Consider the following 8066-nt stretch of genomic DNA (forward strand, 5'->3'; position numbering starts at 1 on the left):
TTAAGGGGGTGGTTCCCAGTTATGTAACATTAGTCTTGTACATGCTCAGTTGGTCTCTTCCTGGAGCATGTTCATTGGTCAAGTCCTGGCACATGCACCAGGCATGTTCAAGAATATTCTGTGCTCTCTAGCACCTCTAGAAGAAGGTCATTCAACAGGGTTATATAACCCCTCTCTATTGAGCAGGCCCTGCCACTGGATTTGCATAAGCCAGTCCTTTGTGGTCTCATTTTTCCCATGTTGGTGCTGAAAATAGGTCTAACTGGCAACAGTAACTTTCCTCTAGGGGAAAGCCTAGACAAGGGGGTCTGAGACCTTGGGGAGTGGCTGGAAACTCAGAGGTATGTCCTGAAAGCTGAACCCAGGGAAACTGAGCACCTCTTATATCATTACCACCCTATCTCTGTCCTCCCCTCCACAGACAAGTTTATAAGGGATTTGTCTACTCTCTTTTTTACTTATTTATTTTTTTGAGAAACTCACTTCAGGCTGCCATAAATCAGGCAGGCGGTTTGCTGCATCATGGAAGATGATGACTGCAGCAGTAAATGAGGTGGCAGGCTCTAGAGCTCTGGGCCAGCTGTGGCCTCAGGTGCAGTCCTGATGGCATGTACAAGCAACTCAAGGGGAAGTAGAACCATAAAAGCCCTGATCTTAGCAAGTGCAGAGAAGAGCTAGGCTGCTTCAAGCTGTTTTTGCTGGAGCTCAACTTTCTGCTAACCACAGGGACCAAGCTGACCAAACAGCAGCTCATTCTCACCATGACATACTGGAGATTGGGGCCCAGTGGAGCATCCTAAGCAAGGACATCCCCTCCTTTCAGTGCTACATGGCCCAGCTGAAATGCTACTACTTTGATGACAAGGAGCAACTCCCCAAATCAGCCTACATGCACCCGTTCTTGGGCCTCAACCTCCTCTTCCTGCTCTCCCAGAACCAGGTCGCTGAGTTCCACACAGTTGGAGTGGTTGCCTGCCAAGGACAACCAGACCAGTGTCCACATCAAGCACCCTGATGTCTCTCAAGCAATACTTGATGGAGGGCACCTACAACAAGGTGTTTCTAGCCAAAAGTAACATCCCCACCTAGAGCTACACCTTCTTCATGGACATCCTGCTTGACACTATAAAGGACGAGATTGCTGGATGCATGGAGAAGGCTTATGAGAAAATTCTTTTCACTGAGGCCACCCAGATCTTCTTCTTCAACACACCCCAAAAGGGTGATGGACTACACAAAGAAGCAAGATTGGGTCCTGGACCCCAACAACAACTGCAGTTTTGCCAGCCAGCAACAGAAGCCAGAAGACACCACCATCCCCTCCACCAAACTGACCAAACAGGTCATCAAGTATGCCAGGCAGCTGGAGATGATCGTCTGAGCCCACCAGGCACTGGGGTGGGGCAGGGCATGCATTATTTAAAACAATTACAGTGCAGGGTTTCTTCCAATAAAGGTGGATTGACAGGCCGGCCCGGTGGCGCACTGGAGAGTGTGCCGCTTGGGAGCGCAGTGGCGCTCCCGCCGAGGGTTCGGATCCCATGTGGAGACCGGTTCCCGCTCACTGGCTGAGCGCAGTGCGGGCGCAACACCGAGGGTTGCGATCCTGTTGCCAGTCCCCGGTACGGGAGCGACACCGAGGGTTGCGATCCCGTTACCGGTCAGTAAAAAAGACAAAAAGGAAAAAAAAAAAAAGGTGGATTGACATCCAAAAAATGAAAACATTTCACACCAGACAGATGTGTTTTATGACAGACAAAAACAAAACAAAACAAAACAAAAACCAAAAAACAATTTAAATCAGAAAGTTTGATTGATTAAATTCAATATCAACTCCAGCTCTTGAAAATCTTTCAGGAAGGCCAACAGGTTACATCAGAGGAAAGCAGGCCGCTTTCGGCAATTCTTTGGTGGAAAAGTTGGTTGCATATTTTTACAAACCGCCTTAATGATTACCAGGCCAAAGTTTTGTTTTACAAAAATAGGTTTCAAAATATGCCAGAAAAAGCATACAGACACCCCCTAACAATACAAAAATTTAACAATGAAATTTAAGTATATAGCAAAAGCCAAATATAACAATATACATGAATAACTTATAAAACAAGCCTTTCAATCCTAGAAAACTAAAATGGGAGACCTCACTGAAGGGTAACACACATAAAATGAGAGCAAATAGCAAATGGAACAACCCTAAACATTTAACATTTTTGCAGTGACTATGCCACAAAAAGACAGGGAATATGGCTAACATGTAGTTTTTCTTCATCCTAGCCAATTCAGTTCTATTTAGATAAATCTGGTTCTCAATCAATATGTATATAAAGTCGGGTAATTTTTTTCTGCTCAAATACTACCATTTCGCTTTCTCCTGATTTTCTCTAGCAACATTTTTTCTTTTGTTTGACTAGTTCAACTCAAAAGGTTTGGAACCTAAAATGAGTATCAACTCTTATTGGAATAGCACTTGAGAAATGCAGTTCTAAAAAAGGCAAATTTTTAACCAAAGTGGCTTGACAAAGTTAAGCATCCATTTTCAATGTGACAATGTCTCCCATGTTAATCACTAGGTTAATGGCTGCTCCTGGCTAGATCACATGATCCAGCATGACACTGGTGTGCTCCCTGGTGAGGTACCATGTGCACAAACACCCACCCATTTAAACTTTCAATAAACGCAAAGCATCATTTAAAATCATTTCAGTAGAATAAATATTGCCCTGCTTTGCTTCTTGAACTGGCTTGGAGTTCTTTTTGTGACAGAAGACACAACAGTTAATTAGTGGCCACGTCAAGTTCCTTAGACTGCCACACTTCCCGCTTTTCATACCTTAGCACTTTTTTTGCAGCAATAATGGTATTCTTCATTAGCATCGCCACTGCCATGGGACCAACACCTCCAGGAACTGGAGTGATGTAACTGGCTTTTTTCCTGACTCCTTCAAAATCCACATTTCCAGGGCTGGCTGGTTAGCTCACTCGGTTAGAGTGTGGTACTGGTAATAACCAAAGTCTAGGGTTTAGATCCCCTTAACAGCAGCTGCCAAAAATAAACAAAATCCACATCTCCAACCAACTTGGGTTTAGCAGTTATGGGACCTTGAACTCAATTTATTCCCACATTGGTGACTGCTGCTCCTTCCTTGATCATATCTGCAATGATTAGATTTGGAATACTTGCATTGGGTATGACAATATCTACAAGAACTGTATGACTCTTCAACTGCTCTTTGAGAGTACATCGAAGCGATATTGTAACAGTGGCATCACCTCTAGGACGTTCATGCACCCCATCTGTGTATAGTAACATTGCAATGGGCATTCCATTATTTTTTGACCTTCCAGCCACAACTACATTCTTCCCTAGGGTTGGAATACTAGTTCGCTTAATTATTTCCCACACACCCCATGGGGTAGTCAGTAACACGGAATACTGCTCTTTCAAAACATGGATCTGATCACATCATGCCTCTCCTTAAACCTTTTATTGTCTTACCATTAATACCTCTAGAATAAAGATTTAAGTCCTACCATTACCCCCAAAGCCCTGCCAACAGTCTCATGGACCCACCTCCCCTCTCTCTGCTTCCATCCACACTGGTTTCTCAAGGCCTCCAGCACACCAAGTTCAGCCTTCTCTATGCTGCTCCCCTTGCCTAAATACCCTTCCCCACTCCTCCCTCCCTACTTCCCAGTCCATTAGATTTCAACTTATAAGTCACTTTCTCAGGAAAGTCTTCCCTGAACTAGGAAGGTATCCCCTTGTTACATACTCTTAGAGTACAGTATATTCTTTCATAACACCCATTGTCGTAACTATATATATTTATGTAGTCATTTTTTAAATGTCTGTCTTCTCCATTAGTCTGAAAGATAGGCATGAGTATTTTTACTTACCTTTATTCCTGATAACTAGCACAGTAGCCAGAGATGAGGTGCATAAGAAATATTTGATGAATAAATAAATGAATGAATAAATAAATGAATTTATATGCATTTACCCAAAGTAATTGTGTAGATCTCCAACAGAGGCATCACTTATCTTCTCTTATTCTCAGTAACAGCAACAAATGAGTTAGGGCTTGAATTCAGCTCAAACACTGGGTAGGTTCACCTTAGTTCTTGTATTCTCTTAGAAATCTTCTGATTATAATAATAGACTACTAATAATAGGAGGTACTTAATGAGAGCATACTCAGTGCTAGACAGTTTGTGCTAAGAGCTGTTTCTTGAATTGTCAACCTCATCTAATCATCACAACCCCATGAGCTAAGTGTTTTTATTATCGATGTTTTTTTACAGAAGTAGGAAACGGGCCTAGAGAAGTTAAGGGACTTGCCCAAGATCACACAGCTCACAGGTGTGTGCTGGGACTGGAACCCAGATCTGACTGACTCTAAAACCTGTGTTCTTACCCATTATAATACATTCCTTCCAAAACAAAGGGAACTCTCTTTACTTAATATCACATCATTTACTGAGCACTTACTAGTAAGTACAATCTTCTGACTCCTGCAATACTGTTCTTTACCAGGTGTGCTGGGACTGGAACCCAGATCTGACTGACTCTAATACCTGTGTTCTTACCCATTATAATACATTCCTTCCAAAACAAAGGGAACTCTCTTTACTTAATATCACAGCATTTACTGAGCACTTACTAGTAAGTACAATCTTCTGACTCCTGCAATACTGTTCTTTACCAGTGTAATTAATGCCTGGATTGAGATCTAAAATTTCACGTTTGTACATTTAGGTTTGTCATTAGATATTATGTTCCTTGTTTCTTTGTCTTCCTCATGAGGTCTTTGTCTGGTTGTGAGTGCTCAGAAATATTTGTAGTATGGATGAATAAATGAGTACTAGAATAATCTTAATAGTTTATATGGACAAAATGTGCTATATTCATTAAACACAATTCCAAGATTAGGGAGACTTCCATCTTTAATGAAGATGCCTGTGTATCACCACCATGGCTCCTTAATTTAAATGTGGGATACGATAATGGAATGTGCCTCTGGAAAAGATTACACACAATATTGCTTATCTAGAACAACAAACCTTATGAACTCTCCATGTTAGATGTTAGATTCACAACAAATGCAGAAATGGTCATGCTAGATTGGAGATAAAATATGAAATAGATGGCATCTTCCATCATACATGTGAAGTATGTTAGGTTACATCTTCATTTTGTATAAGGCTAGAAGGCAATTTTCTACCAGTTCAAATGGTAAACCTCCTTTAATCGGCTCAAATATCAACCTCCCTGTGAATGATTAGAATGTAAAATGTCATCGAGGTTTTGAAAACTATTTTATTCCTGAGAAAAAAACCTGGAAAAAAAATCAGTGATTCTCCTGGCTTCTTACCAACAATTTTGCAATTGTGTCAACCAAATAATTTTCAATTTCTTATCTCCCTTCAGAAAATCACAAAGATAACTTTTTGCACAGAAATCGGAAGTGATACACTAAATACATAATTTTTTTCTTATATTCATTTTGCCAAAACTGTATCAAGCTCTACCATCTCCATGATATGAAACATGAGTTGAAATAGTTAAATAAAAAACAAATATTGCCCTTACATTCACAGCTGCAAACTTCATGCATCTGCCTTTTACCATATCACACTTCATCAAGTGCTTTGTTTCTGAATATACACTGCACAGTCAAGAAAAGAAAATGAGTTACATGCACATATATGGGGCTGTGTTCATCTAATGACTTAAGTAATGGGGATCTAAGAGAATGATTAGTTGAAAGAACAATGGCATAAGAATTACAATTTGTAGTTTAATCTGGATGTTTTAATCTCTTTGAATTTCCATTTTCCCACTGGAAAAATGATAATTCCTGCCTTGCATCTATTTCATAGGAATTTTAGAAGGACTGAGATGATATATTGTAAACAGTTTGAGAATCTCTAATGTTAGATGTATCATAATTCTCTGTGTCATTAAGCAGCTTTGGCTTTAGTTCACATAGGTACTACTGAGGAAGATCACGGAAATAAATGGTTCTTTTTGTTACAGGCCTTTTTCAGAATTTCTCAAGACAAAACAACAGCCACAGCAAGATAATATTTATGATTCTTGATTATCTTAAAAATTAAAATAAAAAAAATCAAAAAGCCTGAGAGAAGTAAGACTGGTAAATGCTCCATGGATCATTTGTTAGCCCAAAATTTATTCTAGAAATGTTAACTTCACCACGAACTATTCACCTCAGTCTTGAGTGTATTTTATGTGGATGATTTAAATTTTTGATATTCTGGTTTCCACTGACAAATTCTGCATTTTGACAAGTTTTGATGAAGTCTATTCACTCTAGGCAATTTATGCAAACCTAACTTGAATAGTTGATTTTTACTTTATCCCCTCGAGTTCCTAGAACTGCCCTGATTAAATTTTAAAATATAATTACAGGTAGCACATTGAGTCAGTCAATTAGTCAGAGAGATGTGAGCTCTCTGAATGCCTATTTCCTGCAGCACACTGCATTAAGTGCTCTGGAGGAGGGCGGGGGTGGATGGGAACAGTCACCCATGAAATGATTTAAGGATTATTATTAAAACAACATATCACCAAGTGCAAAGTACTTGAGTAGAAACTATACATAAAAGTTCAAGGAATGGAGAGTAAAGAAAGCACCTTCCCTGCTTTAACTATCTGTCCTAATATTTAGTAAATGTATTTTTTTACTTAGCTTTACAGGCATCCCAACACAACAAATTAAACGACTGTTGGTCTACATACAAACAGGCAGCCTGAGTTGGTATATAGCAATTCTTTAATTTCTTTTACCTTGTAATACCTCAAGGGCTTTGTTAAGTGAAGGATCAAAGAAAAACTTTTTTAAAGTAATTTTTTATTTTGGAATAATTTTAGATTTACGGAAAAGATGCAAAAATAATACACAGAGTTCCTATACACCCTCACAAAGTTTCCCTGAATTTTAACATCTTACACTGCCATAGTACATTTTTCAAAACTAAGAACCAACCTTGGTACATTATTATTAAAGAAACTTTTGACTTTATTCAGATTTTATCCATTTTCCACTACCTTTTTTTTTTGTATTTAACAGGAAGAGACTTTAATTTTAATGTCTTACTGCTGAGATTCAAAAATCAGCAATTTCTGTGCAATATGGCTAATCAGTCTTAGATATTAATGTGAGTAAAATTTATTGAGTGTCCAAAAAAAAAAGCCACCTGGGCATACCATGATGTCAGAATTTTAACTAACTTTAGGGAAAAGTAAACATGATTCTGTAGCTGGGCACTAATTCCTTTTATCTAAAGGTACTGATTATATCAAGTTCTACCATCACTGCTAGAGTATTTTTAATTGTATATCCATGAGAACATCTTGCTATAATAATTCCTTTGGTATTACCTAGTGTGGACACCTAGATATTCCTACATGAAAATGTGGGAAGAGGCTGATTTTGTACTAAATCTGCCAGTTAGGGAAGTTTACTATAGACACCAGAGAAAAAAAGCTGCAACCTCATAGGTATCAGGAGATAATAACCAATGGGTCCCCAACTCCGGCATGCTTCAGCTTCACGATTACCTGAGGGCTTGTTAAAATATAGCCTCTGATTCAAAAGGGCCCAAGCATTTGCATTTTTAACAAGTTCCCAGGTGATGTGGATACTGATGGTCCAAGGACTATACTTCGAGAATCATTGTTCTAGATCTTCCCTAAGTTAACCTTCATGGGTAATTGAACAAAAAGCAAAGCCATTTGTCCTGACAAGGTATAATCATAGGTCTCTGTATTGATATGTTGCCTACTAGTCAGATAAATTATCCTAGATCTTCCCTAAGTTAACCTTCATGGGTAATTGAACAAAAAGCAAAGCCATTTGTTCTGACAAGGTATAATCATAGGTCTCTGTATTGATATGTTGCCTACTAGTCAGATAAATTATCTGTTAAATCTCATTCTAAGTTTGTGCAAGGACTATGTTAGAAAATAAAACAAATATGAGGGTACTTCAAAAAGTTCATGAAAAAAAGTAATAATAAAAAACAAACAACGAAAAAAGTTCATG

General features: G+C 38.8%; 2 pseudogenes; one reads left to right on the forward strand and one right to left on the reverse strand.

The window, feature by feature from the left end:
* The first annotated feature begins 502 nt into the window (after positions 1 to 502).
* LOC103589598 lies at positions 503 to 1381 on the forward strand (annotated as a pseudogene).
* A 1394-nt stretch (positions 1382 to 2775) lies between these two features.
* On the reverse strand, positions 2776 to 4752 carry LOC103589604 (annotated as a pseudogene).
* Positions 4753 to 8066: the final 3314 nt, after the last annotated feature.

Source organism: Galeopterus variegatus, unplaced genomic scaffold, assembly GCF_000696425.1.
Source record: "Galeopterus variegatus unplaced genomic scaffold, G_variegatus-3.0.2 Scaffold707, whole genome shotgun sequence".
NCBI lineage: Eukaryota > Metazoa > Chordata > Mammalia > Dermoptera > Cynocephalidae > Galeopterus > Galeopterus variegatus.